The following is an 18,917-nucleotide window of genomic DNA, read 5'->3' on the forward strand; positions in this document are numbered from 1 at the left end:
AACAAAATTGCTCAGTGAAGGTTTTAGTTCTTATTACATTTTTTCAAAGCTCAGAATCAAAGTTCATTATAAGATGCTGTCAGTTCCATGACATGAAAATCTGTTATACACAGAAAGGGCAGTCTATTAGGGAACAGGTTAGAAGGCCATAAGATGAAGTTTGATTGGGACAAAGTCTCCTAAGAACTAACAATATTCTAGCATTAATTTTTGATGCATTCCCTTTGTTGCTTTAAAAACACTCAATGAGTTTTTCAGAGAATCATTATTTTCTCAAAACTAGTAAAATTATTTAAGGGTCTTTGTAAAGAAAAAGGTATAAAACTAAAAAAATGCTGATTCATTAATCTGACACATGCTTAAAATATTAAAAATTAGAGATTTATATTTATCTTCCTTTAATTGATGGATCTAGTTAAATAAAATTGAACATCAAGAATTCAATATCATTTGAATGTAGGTTCTTTACCCACAGAGGCTGTTGGTGTGGGGAAGCCATAGGCAGGCTACCTAGAAACAAAGCATACTATATGATTAGTTAGGGGTGCATATTTTGCTTTTTCCAGTTGGTCTTCAGTTGAAAGTAGGGATGAAGATTAAAGAGTCAAGTCCTTTGCCATTGGGGTTTGGGGCTGACTAATACAGGCATCATTGTTTGGCTTCCTGAGTTGGTTGCTAGAGATAGTAGTTAGACCTCCTGGTCTGGTTACTGCAGAAAGCAGCTCAGAGTTCTATTTTTATATATAGTCTGTCACTATGTGTTTTATATTCAGTCTCCCAGTGGAAAGACAGTTTGACAGTTTCCGACTTTGGTCTCAAGAGTCTCTGAACATTTGTTTTTGAAATCTGTCAATGTCATGTGAACAAGTTTGAGTTAGCCCACTAGTAGTTAAGAAGCCACGTGGTCGAAAGCCCAACTGCCCTGGCCAAGGCTATCCTAGCTCAGTCTACCAGCCAGCTGACTCACAAACATGGAAAAGACCTCATCCAAATAAAATAGGTACCTCAGCCAAAATAAGGACCTGTCTGCCTAACATACCAAACAACAGACACGTGGGTGAGTTTAGCTGAAACCAGAAATAAAACGCTGCGTCTTAAAATCAGGAACAGTAATGAATGTTTACTGTTTTAAGCCACTGGGTTATAGAATATTTATCATTCTACATATAGTATTTTATAGCATACTTCATTATTTTAAAAAATAAATATAGCATATTTCATTATTTTAAAAATTCAAAGTACCAACCCAACTAAATCTCAAATCTTTTGATTAGCAACTTGTGTATTGAGAAAATCCTCAGACTTTAGGATTCATAGATGGAATTGAGACTACAGAATTATATTTTTAAAATAAAAAAGTGATGCATTTATTTACATCCTAATAATTTAGTATGCAAAATATAGAGCACCTATTCCTTTATATTCCTCTGCAAGTGCCACTCCTTGTGTGCTGCACAGTGAGAGATTTTGGTTATTTTTTTGAATAAATCATGTCTTTCTGATATAACTATGAAGAGAGGGATCAGTAACTCCACTGAATGTTTAGCTATTTTGAAGAGTAATGTTCTCAGAGAAAATAAAATGAGTTTTTTCCCTATTGAGCATTAAAGTGTAGACGTCATCGCTATGAGTTCATGTACTATAAAATTTGAGTTTATTTTACCACCTACTTGTAAGTGCTCAATAATTGGTTTCTCTAAGTTTCCTATATTCAGTTCTAAATAGATGAGGACTAATATCAATGAAATCAGGTTGAGTTTCTTCATTGCATCAATTTGAGCAATTTGTTTTTGTTGCTATTCATTTGCCTTTATAGTAATTTTGAATGTATGTGCATGGACACACACATATAGGTATTTATTTGGGTGTATAATGTAGTCAAGAGGAAGAAAAACAGTCAAGATTGGTGAGAGATGGCTGTGGATCAAATTAATCTTATAGTTGTGGCCGGCAGTTTTAGCAGCCTGGCCTGCAAAGAATCGTATTTTTGAAGCAATGTTATATGCCCTGACTGCTTGACTCTGTTTTAGTGGGGCATAATAGGAATGACCCAATTTGTATGATTAACATTCACAGTGGACGTGGCTTTTGTAGTTGGTTTTGGTTAGATAACTCCCTTTCTGGAATCTGATCTCAAATAAATCACACTGCCTTCCTACATGTCATTGTTAAACAACTTTTTTATTCTAATGCACCAGTATCTATGGGGTATAATGGATACCTACAAAGACAGGAGGTTTTTATTTCAACAGGAAAACACATACAAAAACAAATGTGGGTGAAAATGTGCCTGCATATGCCTATGCATTCTGAGTGTGTATGCGTAACTTTTGTATTTGTTACTATTCACTTTCAGGGAGGTTATGAGTGCTAATCTTAAATCCTATAAAACATTCATAGATTAGTAGCCCAGATATCTGGTTCAGATCTTGGCTAAAGACCTTAGAAAAGTCATTTAATTTCTCTCAGATTTATTGCTTCCATCTATGATTTTAGTGATTGGAATGGATGATCTCTAAGAACACTTGCAACATTATAAGTTCATGATTTTATAAAAATTATTGAATATAGATTGAGAAAATTTTGGATATTGTCTTTATTTAATAAAATAATGTTGCCTTTTGTATTGAATAAATTATCACCTTGATTATGTAACTTATGAAATTACTCATTAAAAAGCTGAATAAAATTGTATTTTTCTTTTTTAAGTTTTGCTTTTAGAGAACAGAATTTAGAAGGCAAAAATAACAGCAATTTTAAGAACTGTCTTCCTCACAGATTAAATGATTAATATATTTATAGATTAAGATAGTGACAGTGTTTTCATTTGAAAAGAACATGAGAAAGTGATTTAGAAAACCATTTTCCAGGCCTGATTGACACAGTCAAGGGAATTCTAGATACACTAAAATTGCCTCTTAAGCACCTAGTTAGCATAGAGAAAAATCTGTGAAGTGCCTCTGAAGTGTTCCAATTTATAGAAGATTGCTTAACAATTCTATTGACTGAACATTCAGGTGAGTGGTATTAATCTGCTGCTAGATAGTGTGAAAAAGATGGCCCTAGTTAAAATAATGCAGTTCCTTGAATTTTTTATTGCATTCTAATTTACATTAATAAAAATGTTTAGTATTTTTTAAACATTAAGAACATTTGAAAAATTAACTTCTAATAACAGATATTTGCCTTATATATTAAAAGAGGATATTTAATTATATACTGTTCTATAATCTTTCCTAAAAGTGTAATGTGTTAATTTCTTAAGTTTTATACTCTTTAAGAGGTAACATCTAATGTCAAATTTGATAATATCCTCCATAGCATATATCATGGTTCTTGAAATCTTTTATTCCTTTAATTTGATTAGGTGGTATTCAAAGGATCTTCTTAGAATAGTAGTCCCTTCATTTTGTGGTTTGTATAAGTGTTCATTAAAGTAATAAACAGATGGTTTAAACCATTTTAGAACAATGAAATTTTTAAGTATACTTACACACAGAATGATAAACAAAGATTCATGACAGAATTAAACATCCTTCTAAATGAAACTTACCCTAAATCATAACAATTGATAAACTAAAAAAAAAAAAAAGTAAAAAAAATGAGAAACAAAATGCTAATATAAATCATACCACGCCCAGACATCTAAGTTTTCAGTTTATTGACATTTTGGTCCAAATTGTTGCGTTTGCAATAAGGCAATGTCATTGGAAGAGGGTTGATTTCATTTTAACATTTAAATTTTTGAATTAATCCTAGGTACTTATATGTCCAGGACAGAGATTAAGGATACTGCAAATGTCACTTTATATTTCCCATTACCCTACTTTTATTAATAAAATTCTATTTTAGACATTATTTTTCTGAGACACAGCAAGTTAGAATGCTAAGGAAGATTTTATAGTCTCTGCATGTCTCTCTTCAATCACTTGACCTCATGGCCATATAATTTTACCAGTATTCTCCAAGTGTTAAGAATCACACATTTGCTAGTTTTATTTTTCCCTACAATTCTTTCTCTCGTGGAGTACAAAGAATAAATGATCTCATAGGATTAGTACTTGAAAGAAAGTGCTAACAGAAATGAGGAATATGTAATTCTTCATATTAAAGGTATTTGAGCAAAGGCAAGACAATCAATGGAATTAACTGACTTAAAATTCACCAGCACTCTAAACGATTGGAAGCAATGTATTAAGACAGTGAAGAACTAAACTACTGAAATTTAGAAATCATGAGGTTAAAACCAGTTACCTGACAAAAAAAGACTTCTCCAGGCACCAGTTACTGCAATGATTCTCAAGAAATATTTATAGACAATATAAATATGCAAATATTATTATATAGTACATCTAAACAATAAGAGTAATGACTTGAATACTAAATATATGACTATATATTGCAGCCATCCCCAACCTTTTTGGCACCAGTGACTGGTTTCATGGAAGACAATTTTTCCACAGACGCTGGGGCTGCTGGGTGCAGTGGAGCTCTGCAGCCCAGTCCCTAATGGGCCATGAAGGGTTGAGGACTACAGTTTTAAAGAATATATCAGAAAGTCATTTTAAGTAAAGTGCCAGTTTCACCTGTAAAAGGGAATAAACAACAAAAACATAATCACAGAATTGCAGAACTAATCAATTATGTTAAAAAAATTACTATAGTCTCTCTGGGATGTTGCAGAGAGTATATCAAAGAAGCCATCGATCCTCATATAAATGGAGCCACATAAGTGGAATATATGGAAAGACCAAGGTCTCCAGATTTTGAATATTTAAAGAATTTTAGTAGAAAAGATAAGATTCTCTCCATAAATGAATAAACAGTAACCTTTGTTGTAGTCCTTAGAAGGCAAATATTCTATCTCAGACTCAGCAGTAGCTTAACAACCATACGAGGAGGAAGCAATTTATAACCATTATTAAATAACAGAATCAATATATGTCAAAAATTAAAATAGAAAATTATGAAGTACTGGAGGAAAGGCATTATATTTTATTCATCTTTGTACTACAAAGTACCAAATAACCACAAAACTGTTTGTTGATTTGAACTTTAAATTAGAAAATTTCTACCTACTGCTCAATTGTATATTTTTGCAGATGGATAATTTTGATCAATGCATTATTTAGTGGTAATTCTTTTAAGGAGAATCTATCATCCCACCACATGACTCAAGCCAAGAAAAGTAACTCACATAGTTCTATCTGCATACCACATAAACTAACATAATAATAAAAATCAAAAAAAGATTACTTGATTTGGTACTTTTACTGACCAATAATCAGAATTTTAAACCTTTGAGAGGTTTTTTCCCCATTAATTATACAGAAGTAATCAATGTCATGGAACAATATGATCATCTGTCAAACATTCATAAAGAGTTTTCAGACTAGAGATTTAAAAATCTAAAACAAAAAGACTAGATTGGCATATTTTAGCATATCAGTAGTAAATCTCAATAGCCAGCTAACATTGATACAAAGAAAAAAAGCAGTGAAAGTTTAATACTTTCATGCAAAAAATAAATGTTATAGTCATTCTAAGTGTCAGATCTAGTTGGCATCATTTCAAAGAAAATTTTATGTTCACTGTAAAAAATAGATTATGCAGATTACCTGAAAATATGTAACATGGCTATTAATACAAATATGTATATTTTTAAAAACAGGTTAATACTGAAAACAACTTTTAGCTTCTGAGATCATATTAGGATGTCTTCAATTATTTTCCTGCCTTAATATAGTTTTGCCAAAAAAAGCAAAGCATTTAGAAAAGATTATGTAAAAATATATTAGAATGGAACAGGAGACAAAATCATAATTATTGGCAGACAATATTTTTATATACATAAAATCTAAAGAAATCATTAAAAGATTAATAAACACAATATGATATTTTATGAGTGGTTACAAAATTAATCTGTAAACTGCAATATATTTGTTCCAATGTAAAGATCAAATAACGGTTATATATTTAATGCTGACATAAGTTAAATATTAAAACTTGAAAAATATTCAGAATTTATATCAAAGACTTTTAAAAACATATTGAAGTAGAAACACAAAGGAACAAAAACAACTATATATTAGGGAGTACTGTAATGTTCTGGGGTTCCCTCTGAAGGGCGTAGGACATCAAAGAACCGTCTACTACTTATTACTTCAAAAATACCTCAGTATTTTGAACATATAGTGCTTCCTATATAAGTCTAAAAATAGAAAAAAATTTATGTTACTATTAGAAGGATGTCTTCTGGTAATTTTTTTAAGTATGAATACTTATTCATATATATGGTATTACATAGTTTTACATATGACTTTCAAAAATAATGGCTAATAAAATCAAAAACGTTCACCAAAAGCTTTAAAGTATACATTTTAAGTGTCAGTGCTTGTAATTTATAGAAAGGCAATACAGTTGACCCTTGAACACCACAGGTTTGTACTATGCCAGTTCACTTACACACGAATTTTCAACAAAATGTGGATAAAAAATATAGTATGTTGAGGGATACAAAACTTGTGCATACTGAAAGTCAACTTCTCTTACACTCAGGTTCTTCAGGGCTGACTGACGGCAAGACTTGAATATGTGAGGATTTTGTTATACAAAAGGATCCCAGAACAAATCCATGGAGTATACTAACAGAAAACTAATTTAAGATGCACCTATAAGTTAATGTATAACAAATATATAACAGATAATAAATTTTAATTCAAATGTTAATAAAAGTGCAAATAAAAATGCTCTACTTATATACTAAGGCAATTATGCATATTTTTCAAAATAGTCAATGCTCAGTATCTAATATTAAGTTAAAGATGCTAAACATTGACATATACACATGATATCAAGCATCATGCATCACTCACTTCCCTCTTCCCATTCAACCTGTTCCCATGAATACATAAACATTCAAAATAAAAATATTTACAAGTAAACACTAATATTATTCAACAATTGTTTCTAGGTGTGAAGTATTAAGGTATTATTAGTTATTTATAAGAATACTTTAAAACTTGAATATGTATGACAAGTTAAATGAAGATCATAATCAAGTCCCCTGATTGTAGCCTTTAAAACTTAATTTAAATAACTACAACAAAACAAGATGAAGTGGAATTAGTGCTCTCAAGTAATACTTCTAAATAGACCACATATAGTTATTCCTAAATTATTGAAGGCAATGTGCAAGACAGTAGTAATCACTAACTGGCACACTAAAGTAAGTATTTTTACTTAAAAATAAACACACACAGAAATTATCAGATCAGGATTCACTTTAGGAGAAAATGTCATTAACACAGCAACTAACTGACACTATTAAGACCCACTAGTAAAATATTCAGTTGTTAACTGAGTCCAGACTAATACATAACATCTCCAGATTAGTGGTTCTCAACCTTGCCTACAGCTTACAATCTAGGGTTGAGGTTTTACAATTACCATGCAGACCTCTGGGGTTGATGTCAGGTATGGCATTCTTGTGTTTCTTTTTCTGTAAAGCCTACCCAGGTGATTCTGATGTGCGACCAGGCCAGAATCACTTCACAGAGATTTAAACATCACTTCCTATCTCCTAAGTGAGAGTTCTTTTCCTTTGAAGTATTGCTACCATCAATTTTCACTTTTGAAAGCCCACCCGGATAATACAAAGTTTAACCTGAAATGGTTTACTTCTAATTTCATATATTTTAAATTGATTTAAACATTAAAGCATATTGGCACATGTTACAGTTTGACATATAGCTACAAGGAATGGAAACAAATTATCCCAAGGTTAAAAAAAAAAAAAAAAGGCTACAAATGGCTTGGAAAAAGAAAGCTGGCAGCTGCTCTTGACATCAGCTGTGTAACCTCCTCAGATCACACAAGATTTTTCCCATCACATCCCTGCTTCTTGAGGTAGTCTACCTCGTTATTTTTTCTCTATAAATAAATAAACTGGTTTCTCTATTTTCTCGGTTTCTGCTCTCTCATAATTTAATTAGCCCATGCATAGAATTTGACTGCCTAACGAACTGTCGTACTCAGTCTAATTAGCCTACAAGCCCTGGGATCAAGCTCTCAGCTCTGGTCCGCTCAGGTGGCGGCAAGACTCTGAGTAACCTAGGGTTTAAGACAATATGAGTAGTGCAAGTTATCCAAGAAGGCATCATAAATGGATGAATTAGGACACACAGCAAGATTACTAACCATTTAGTGAATACAAGAGGGTTAAGATACTTAACTAGTGGATATAAGATACTTAGGGTGACACTGGACATCCAGTTTAAAATTATAGCAGAGCTTGGAGTAAATACAACCAACTTTTCTTAAAAACAACTGTGGTTTTAAAATTAATATTTTCCATAAAATTATCACCCTACAAGCATGCTACATCATTTAAGAACATGAATGTAACTAAGGAGTTAGTTCTGTCTTCACTATAATAAAAGTGTATTATTTGCCAAATAATACTATTCAATTATGGATAAAACAATGATTGTGAATTGACAGTACATATACTGTTGCTCTTGCCAATTATATATCATCAAAATTTCATTAGCTTGTTTCTGAAAGACTTCCTCACATTTAAGTCTTAATCTTAACTCTTTAACTTCATTCTTGAGAGGTCTCTTCTATTTTTACCTGTAGTGTGAAAATAAGGTTTCTTCATTTCATAACTTTTGTAAGATATTTCCGATTGAGAACAGATTTTGTAAATGTAATTCCCATCTAAAGACTAGCCAATATCAGTTATAAGGTTTTAGAGAATGAAATACTAGGACATGCTAGTATATTAATGTAATTAAAGAATCCTTATTCTATACATGGTGCTGGGAAAACTGGATAGCCACATGTAGAAGACTGAAACAGGATCCACACTTCTCACCTCTCATAAAAATCAGCTTATGGTGGATCACAGAATTAAACCTAAGGCATGAAACCATAAGAATTCTAGAAGAAAATGCTGGAAAAACTTTTATAGATATTGGCCTAGGCAAAGAATTTATGAAGAAAACCCCAAAGGCAACCACAGCAACAACAAAAATAAATGGGACCTGATAAATTAAAAGGCTTCAACACAGCCAAGGAAATTATCACGAAGGCAAACAGACAACCTACAGAATGGGAGAAAATATTCACATATTACACATCTGATAAATGGCTGATAACTAAAATCTATACAGAACTCAGGAAAATCAGCAAGAAAAAAATTGAACAACCCTATCAAAAAGTGGGCACAGGATATGAACAGAAACTTTTCAAAAGAAGACAGACTAATTAATGGCAAACAAACATATGAAAAAATGTTCAATATCTCTAATCATCAGGGAAATGGAAATCAAAATCACAATGAGATATCATTTAACTCCAGTGACAATGGTTCTTATCAAAAAGTCCCAAAACAATAAATGTTGGCGTGGATGCAGAGAGATAGGAACACTCAAACGTTGTTGGTAGGACTGCAAACTAGTACAACCTCTGTGGAAAGTAATATAGAGATACCTCAAAGAGCTAAAAGTAGAACTATCATTTGATCCAGCAATCCCATTAGGGAGCATCTACCCAAAGGAACAAAAGACATTCTATAAAAAAATACATCTGCACTCAAATGTTTATAGCAGCACAATTCACAACTGCAAAGATGTGAAAACAACCCAGGGCCCATCAATACGAGTGGATTAATAAAATGTGGTATATATATATATATATATATATATATATATATATATATATACACACACACACTATGGAGTTCTACTCAGCCACAAAAAAACAATGGTGATCTAGCACCTCTTGTATTATCCTGGATAGAGCTAGAGCTCATTCTACTAAATGAAGTATCAGAAGAATGGAAAAACAAGCACCACATGTACCCATCATCAAGTTGGTATTAACTGACTTAACTGATAACACTTAAGTGCACATATAGTAATAAAATTAATGGGGTATTTGGCAGGTGGGAAGGAGAGGAGGGCATGGGTGTATTCATATTGAATGGGTGCAGTGTGCACAGTCTAGGGGATGGATATGCTTGAAGCTCTGACTCAGGTGGGGCAAAGGCAACATATGTAACCTAAACATTTATACTCTCATAATATGTTGAAATTAAAACAAAATTTAAAAAATTTTTAAATTAAATACATACTTTTAGGGAAAAATAATCAACTCCATTGAAAAGTTAACCAAAAACATAAATAGAAACTTTCAAAAGAAGATAAAGGACAAATAATAAAAATGCTCAGCATCATTAATCATCTGGGTAATGCAAATTAAAGCCACAATGAGATATCACCTTACCTCAGTTAGAATGGCTTTTATTTAAAAGCCCAAAAACAACAGATGCTGGTGTTGATGGAAAGAAAGGAATGCTTATATACACTATTGGTGGGACTAAAAATCACTACAACCTCTATGGAAACAGTATGGAATTTCCTCAAAGAACTAAAAGTTGACCTACCATTTGAGCTATCACTCCCATGACTGGGTAATTATCCCCCCAGAAGAAGTCATTTTATCAAATAGGCACTTGCACTCAAAGGTCTGTTGCAGCACTATTCGTGATTGCAAAGATGCAGAATCAACATAAATGCATATCAATTCATGAGTGGATTAACAAAGCATAGTATATATATACACCATGGTATAGTACTCAGCCATGGAGGAGGATGACTTAATGCTTTTTGCAACAATATGGATGGAACTGGAGACCATTATCCTAAGTGAACTATCTAAAAATGGAAAAACAAACACTATGTGTACTATTAAATTGGAACTAACTGATGAGTACACATGTGCATAGAGGGAAGTATTACATAACTCAATGGAAATAAACCAAGGCGGGAGAGGACAGGATGTTTGAAACCTACCTAACTAACCAATGAGCACTGTCTGCATGATGGGCACATTTATAACCCTGACTCAAGCATTACAAAAGTGGTCTTTTTAACCAAAAACATCTGTACCTCCATAATACTTTAAAATCAAAAAGAAATGTATACTATCTTTTTTTAACTACATAAAAGGTAAGAATTAAAAAGTTAGCTACTAGATAAATAGGTTTTGTGCTAACCTCTCATTGGAGATTTGGATTAAATGAAACAGCTTTAAGAGAGCCAAAGAGATTAGAAGTAATAAAATGAATAATTCTAAGATTTATGAACTCTTAACCAAGCTATTTAAAAACACTTAGCAGTCACTGTCCTAACATAAGGTAGTATACCATACATTGCTATTATAAATATCTGCTATCGCACACAACTACAAGGAGCAAGACGGGAAAGGAAGAGAAGCAAGATTCAAAGTTGTAGGTATCCAACCGCATTTTAATTCCCAGTAAAACAGACTTCTGGACTAGTGATATCACTTATGCTTCATCTTTAAATAGTGAGTGCAAGGTAGCATAGTATACAAATTCTAAAAGATAAGGCTGAGTCACTAATTTGAGATCAAGAAGACAACTGAAAGGAGTAAAAATGGGAGAAAATATAAAGCCTCAATGACAGGGAAAAAGCTAAACTTCACAGGGGAAAGGGTGAAGAATAAATTCTTCATATTAACCAGCTGCATAAATATGGTAATTAGACAGCTCTGCAGGTTGAATAACACTTTAAGAATTAATAGAGCAGAACAGTATGTACCTGTGAGCTACACAATGTTCCAGACCCCTCCAGGCATAATATAATTCACTGTTTTCAGGTCCCCTCTGTTCTCACAGACCATTCAGTACCAACTATTGCATACCATGATCTCTTCCCTTAAGCATCACCACCCACAGACCCAAAGTAGATTATGTTCATGCAGATACTTCATTAGTAATGGGCCTTGGACGAGACAAGTAAATATGCCCTATCCCACCCAGGTTAACCTGTTTAAGGCTGATTTTACTAGAGGAACACAGGTCCCACATATGTTGGTTAGAAATGACATATTTATCATCATCTAAGACAAAAAAAGAGTTGAAATGAATACTAGTATAACCAACCATGGCCCAGTAAGAACACTTATAATTTCTAAACAGGATTCAAGAAAGCAAAGAATTCACTGCATACTTTAGATAAGTCTAACAATCAGAATTTAAGCTATAGTTCATCTTCAAATATCATTTTCATATGATCCAGACAACCCTCTTTAAAATCTGTAACTATCTACATTTTGATACTTCTTTATTTACATCTGGTAAAACATTTTCCAGAAACATCATGATCAAAGAATCAGTCTAATGAGCTGAGACTTAACCTTTCTGTATTAGTTTCTTCATCTAATACAAGTGTTGAACACTATATTTAAGATTAATTTTGGATATAAATTAATGATCCTAGTATTATAGAGATTGAAATTAGACTTCCCTCCATTTAGATATGAGTATTGAACACGAAATAAAATGGGGCAGTCCTATAAATAAGAGATGAAGCATACAAATTTGATTTTGTAAAATACAAACCTTTTTGAAGTTGGCTGGACAAAAGGCTCAGAAATTGCCTTGGCTAGTTTATGGCACACCATACATGCTCTTAAGCACTATATGTAATAATTCTAGGACAGTAGGCTCTCACTTTTCAAGCACGCTCATTTTTTTTTAAGCAATAGCTGTTTTTCAAAAACAAAGACCTTCCTATAAATTTAAACTCAACCACACAAAATGTATCAAGAGTTAAACTTCCAAAGCAATATTAAATGCTGCTATAACATTTATAATATTAAAAAAAACATTTTTGCCTCTAAGAATGCACACCAAATAATCAACTTATTACAAAAAAATCCTAAAAATAAAGACCTAAAGCACATACATCAAGTAAATTACGTTTACTCAAAAACTACAAAGGGATAAATCAGCACCAACCATGATCCATACAGTGAGCGTCAATTATGGCCCTGCTATGAAAACTAGTTATGGGGCAAAAAAGAAAAAAAAATTCTATAATCACTTCTAATGCTGAGAATATATTAAAATCCTTAGAAGTAGATCAACATACACATTATAAAATCGGATCCCAATGTAAGGTAAGCAGAGTTACTAAAACATGGTATATCTAAATGAATATTTAACAATTTATTTTCATTCTTGGGCATTAGAATGGGCTAAAGAGGAAATAAAATTCACATGGCTCATGTTTTTTACAAAAGTTTAAGAAACAAAAACAGTGGACAAAGGCCTTTAAAATAATAATGCTAATGCATTTCATCCAAATGTCCTCATAGTTTTTATAAGTTCAAATTAATTTCCTCATAGATTGTCTCAACCTGGTACAAAAGGTTATTCAATATATGTTATAGATTATTGCCATCTACTGAAAACATTTTTAAAGAAGTCTTTACTCTCTATGGTACATTTGGCAATGTCTGGAGACATTTTTGGTTGTCTTAACTGCATGATTGGTAGAGGGCAAGGAAGGTGGAAATGCTACAAGCACCTCATGAGTAGGGGACTATAATGTTTTAAACATCTTGCAATGCATAGAACATGCCCAACAACAAAAAATATGGCAACAGCACCAAGGTTAAGAAACATTGTGTTGACTGCAATACTATTCAGACACAAAAACTTGTGCTAATGCAACAAATACTAGTGCTACAAATACAAAGAGTATGAACATGGATTTTAGAAATGCTGAGTCCTATATTGTTCCATTCTAGTCATATTTAATAATCATATAGCAATATTGGTTCATTAACTGTGACAAATATATCATGCTAATATAAGACTTCAGTAAGGAAAACTAGGTGTGGGGATATGTGGGAATTCTATGTACTAACTTCATAACTTTTGAAATCTAGATCTATTCTGTTTTTTTTTTTAATAAGAAGAGGATATTCTTTTTCCTTTGAACTCAGTGACACAATTCTTGCTCTCAAGTTTTCCCTTTACTTATTCCTATCATCTAGATAATGATGTCAAGCACTAAACAGTATCCAATCAAAGGAAATGAAAAGATACGACACATATCAGACGATTTAACTATCAAAAAATACAAATATATAAATCCTAAAAAATTTAAGATTTAGAAGAATTTTAAGAATTTTCTTAAAAAGATTGGAAAATATTACAAAATCGTCAACATAAGAAAGAAGATAAACACTATCTTTACATTTATCTATTTGTATTATATAAGATTTTGATTATTGTGTTTGGGGTATTAAAACAGCACTGTGACTGAGTAAAAAATATTTCCTCTAGTGTGATCTCACAACTGCAACATGTCTATTGGATATCTGCTTTGCTGGTGCAAAGTATATCTTCCTTCTCATATTGAGATGTATAGAGATTTCATGCTAAAAACTAAGTCTCCCCGAAAACAAGGCCACAGGCAGGTAAAACATGTAAAGTAAATCTCTGCTAACAAGGACAATTTTTTCCTCAGCTGAAGGATCCCATTGCAGCAGTCCCATATAGCTACTCTGAAGGCTCTTTCAATAGAGTCAGCCTTACCGTCTTTAACAAATGTCATGAATATTTTCCTTTAACACTAGTGTCATCATAAAAAGACACATACACACAAGAAGATAGCCCTGTGACAATGGAAGCAGAGATGAGAGTGATTCATCTACAAGTGAAGGAACACCATGCATTACTGATGACAATGAGAAGCTAGGAAGGAAAAAGAAATGATTCCTCAATAGAGACTTTAGAGGGTGCAGAGATCTGCTGACACGTTGAATTTGGACTTCTGGCTGCCAGTACTGTAAGATAATATTTCTATTATTTTAAGCTACCTAGTTTGTGGCACATTCTTACAGAAGCCCTGGGAAATGTAGTAAGGAACCAAGAAACACAGGCTCCCGTCTCTTCACTCACCAGAACTGTGACAAGGCAACTAAATGGAGGAAGAGTAATTAAGTAATGCCAACAGGTAGGGAATCCAACTGAAGCAAATGAAACAAGTGAGAAAGCACAATGAATCCCTCCCCACTCACTACACCTGGATGCAGAGAACAATGGTATTTTCCTTGGGTTCAAATCCACTAGCCAACACAACTCTTCCCTCAGACTCTTCTACTTGATTCCTGAATGAATCTTTACAGTATCTAAGAACCTGTTTGCAACTGCCCAAAGCTAATAAATATTTGAGCTCTTAGAGATGACAGGTGCCATATTTTTCTTCAGGTAAAATATGGCCATTTCCTTCACTCAGAAACTGAACCTAAAGATTTATCAAGACTGTTTCCAAATATCATTTGAAACGTTTTAAATGCATAAATTCTGGAGGATTTCCCTTCATTCCAAAGTGTAAAACGGGCCAAAATTGTGCATTTTGCCATCACGCATTCAACTGAATTTTCCAAATGGGAGTAGAGTAAGAGAAATATTCAGATTTTTCTTAGAAAATTAAAAGTGGTTCTCTATCAAAATTCATCATTAACATTTTGAAAATTAAAGCGGCATTAATTAGTAACTCAGACCCAAGACTGGAGAGGATGAGGTGCACTGTATGACCAGCTCACCTTGAGGAAGAAGTCATAGTTTCACTGGTTGGGATTTTTAAAGTGAAAGGCTTTTGTCAGATGGGGAACCAATTCCTAAATCATGCCAAAATCAGCTCCCAAAAGGGGAAAAGTTGCAACTCTTCTAAAACAGAATATTAGACTACATGTTTCTGGATATCTTAGTCATCTACCTCACCTGTCTTTACTCAGTTACAGATATGTTAGACATCAGAATTTCAGAACTAATTGTCACGTTCCATTCACTTGTTTAAGCATTTGAAAAAAAAAAAACAAAAAAACAAGATCCTAAGCAAACTGGCCCAAAACAATTTAAGCTGGTGGCAAAATTTACCCATTTCTCTCCTAATGTCATATGCCTTAAAAAGAGTCAAAAACTCATATCCGTTTAAATACTGCTTATCCACAGAAAATGTAACTAATAAACATCATTTATGCCAGGTTTCTACTATTAAAACTTATATAACACAAACCTCTGATCTCTCAGGAAGTCTGGGGGACAGGAGCCTGGCCCTCCGAACCCTACCTGTCTGGAGTACAAAGTGGGCAAGAGAGGCGTACTGTGAAGCCAAGGTAGGTGGCTGAGACAGGAGCAAAAAGATACACAAATCCCATATGTCATCACACTTGTCACCGGTAATGATGAGGAGCACACACAGAAGACCTACCGCAAGTGCCTTTCCCATAGGGCGCTCAGAGACCAACACGCAGAGGAGTTCAAGTTTGGGTAACTTTGGAGAAACGGGGCTGTGAGGGCAAATCTACGGTGGGGCTTTTGCCGGCGACAGCCCACGAGCTGGGGGACGCGGTTCACCCACGGGGCTGGGGGCGCCGGCCCGAGGCTGCACAAGCGCGGAGCCCGCTCTTGGCCGCCGGGGTGGCGGCTCCGGCGGGGCAAGTCCACCAGCCCAGCGCGAAAGCCACGAACCACGTTCCCCACCCGCCCCGCCTCTGGATGGGGGAGCGGGGCCACCGACACCTACCTGGGGGGGCCTCTCCCCAGAGCCGCCCGGAAACCGGGAAGTTCTCGGCGGCCTCCTTCTCCTCAGACCGCCGCGGGCGGATCGAGTCCCCCTGCGGCGGCGACCGCCAAGTCACAGGCCGGGGGAGGGGCTCCGGCCAGGCCCCGCCCGCGTGCGGAGACCCGGACTCGAGAAGCGCCGCCGGCCTCCTGTCTCCCCGGATGGCGTCTACGGGGTCAGAGGCGCGCCGGGGCGAGCGACGCCCCTGACCTCAAGGGCGCCTTGGGAGCGTTCACAGTGCGCGCGAGTGGCCGGGTGCAAAGGGCTTCACTGCGCCCGGCCTCCTGAGGCTGCGCGGCTGCGCGCCCTCTCCGAGCGCAAGGGTGAGGGAAAGGCCAGCTCAGACCTCCTGAGTTCGAGATTCACTTCTGGACAGGTTAAAAGACTTAACCGCTCTGCGCCAAAGTGCCCCCACCTGTGATGTGGAAGTACTATTACCGCAGTACCTACTTGACATTTGTGTGTGTGTGTGTGTGTGTGTGTGTGTGTGTGTGTGTGTGTGTGTGTGTGTGTGTGAAAATTACACAAACTAATCAGCATTAAGTAACTGGATCTGGAACATAAGTGATTAAATGATGTCATGGTAATAAAAAAAGCATTGAGCTTTTTACATGTAAAGAAAAAATATGTACCGGGCCCAGGGGAGCAATGTATATAGAGCTCACAGTCAGGAGGGCCTGAGCCACTGTAGTAGGTCTGGCTGCCAAGGAAATCTGTGTGGTCTTCTAAGTGTATCTCCAGCTCAGCTGGGTTGGGGCAAGTTACTGTGGAAAGGGAAGAGTTGATAGGAAGGCAGGAAATGGGCCGGGTAGAGAAACGGCTGTTAATAGGAAACATCTTAGTTGTAGAGAAAGTTGAAGACTACAGGGATCAGGTGCTTTGGAAGCTGTAGTTACCTCTGAAAGGGATCAGGTGGCTTGGAAGCTGTAGTTACCTCTGGAAGGATAAGAGGTCTAAGAAACCAACAATCCAATTGCCAGATACTTGCCCACTTTTTCAAGTTTTAGGATTTTGCATCCATTATAAACTGTTGGCACATATATTCATGTATTTTCTTAATAAGAAGAATGCTTGTGTGATATGGTTATAAATTAGTACGAAGTGTAAGTGGGAACTCATTCTTTATCTTATTGGAAAAAGCGCCTATATGTGATTATTTTAGAGACTACAAATTTAAAAAATTAAAATGACCCTAGGGGTAATATCTAAACCATGGGTGAGGCGTGTTGGGGAGGGCACAGCAATAGCTTCTTCTACAAATTTGGAAAGTTTGCCGACCATTCTATTTGAGGGTAGTAAAACCTGCTTTCACTTCTCTTCAAGAAATTTCCTTTGTTCAGTTGACTGTTGTTCACAGAATTAAGATTCAACTGAGGACCAGTTTCAGTCACTGAATAGAGGGTTGGCTTTCCTCTGTCCCATGTTGCATAACTGAATGAGCGCACAAGTCTATTCTCACTACTTGGGAAGAAAAAAGCGTATCCTGTTTTTTAAAACTAATCTTGACAAACAATAACAATGGGTCTTTTGAAAGGCAGTGACCTCAGTGACTATTGTGATACCTTATACAACATTTCATAGAATTTTTCACCAGCTTACATTTGTCTTCCTTATCTAGAATGTTGTATTTCCTCTTCTCTACCTATTCCTATTCTGAGCAAATGGGAGGCCTAACCCAAATCCCACCTTCATCACAGGACAGATTTTTCCAGGTTACCCTAATAGATTCTCTCTGTGAACTCCAATAACATCTATTCTATTTAACTACATGTCATATGTTTTAATGAATAGATTTTTAAAAGAAATTTTAGTTTTACAGAAAAAGTGAGCAGAATGGACAGAGTTCCCATGTGCTACCTCCCCTCCCTTTGCCAATTTCCCTTATGAATATCCTATATTAGCATAGTATACTTGTTAGAAATTATTAACTAATATTGATACATTATTAATTAAATTTCATAATTTACAATAAGTTTCACACTTAGTGTTTCATAGATATATGGGTTGTGATACATGGGTAATGTACTATTCAATTTGCAGTATTGTAAAGAATAGTTTCACTACCCTAAAAGTCCACTCTGCTGTATACCTGTTCATCTCTTCCTCCCTCTGTCCAAACCCCTCTCAACCACTGAACATTATTGCCTTCATATTTCTGCCTTTTACAGAATGTCAGATAACTGGAATAATACAGCGTGTAGCCTTTGCAGATTGGCTTTTTTGACTTAGCAATATACATGTAAGTTTCTCCAAGTCTTTCACAGACTGATAATTTATTTCCTTTCATTGCTGAATAATATTCCCCATAGTTTATCTAGTCACCTACTGTAGGATATCTTGGTTGCTTCTAAGTTTTGGTAAGCATGAAGATAGCTGCTATAACATAAGTGTGCAGGTTTTTGTATGGTCATAATTTTTAGCTCCTTTGAGTAAATGCCAAGACACACAATTGCTGGATCATAT

The 18,917-nt window shown here is 34.9% G+C and overlaps 1 long non-coding RNA gene across 3 annotated transcripts in view; it reads right to left on the reverse strand.

The window, feature by feature from the left end:
- LOC142874822 (uncharacterized) overlaps positions 1-16,887 on the reverse strand; it is a 264,628-nt gene extending 247,741 nt beyond the window's left edge. The window contains exon 1 of one of the 3 annotated variants that reach the window (XR_012922426.1): positions 16,416-16,887. This is a non-coding gene — a long non-coding RNA (uncharacterized LOC142874822). The remainder of the gene's footprint in view (positions 1-16,415) is intronic. The other 2 variants (XR_012922427.1, XR_012922425.1) reach the window with 2 other exon arrangements.
- Between the last annotated feature and the right edge of the window lie 2,030 nt (positions 16,888-18,917).

The sequence above is a fragment of the Microcebus murinus genome, chromosome 13 (genome assembly GCF_040939455.1).
Source record: "Microcebus murinus isolate Inina chromosome 13, M.murinus_Inina_mat1.0, whole genome shotgun sequence".
In the NCBI taxonomy this organism is placed as follows: domain Eukaryota; kingdom Metazoa; phylum Chordata; class Mammalia; order Primates; family Cheirogaleidae; genus Microcebus; species Microcebus murinus.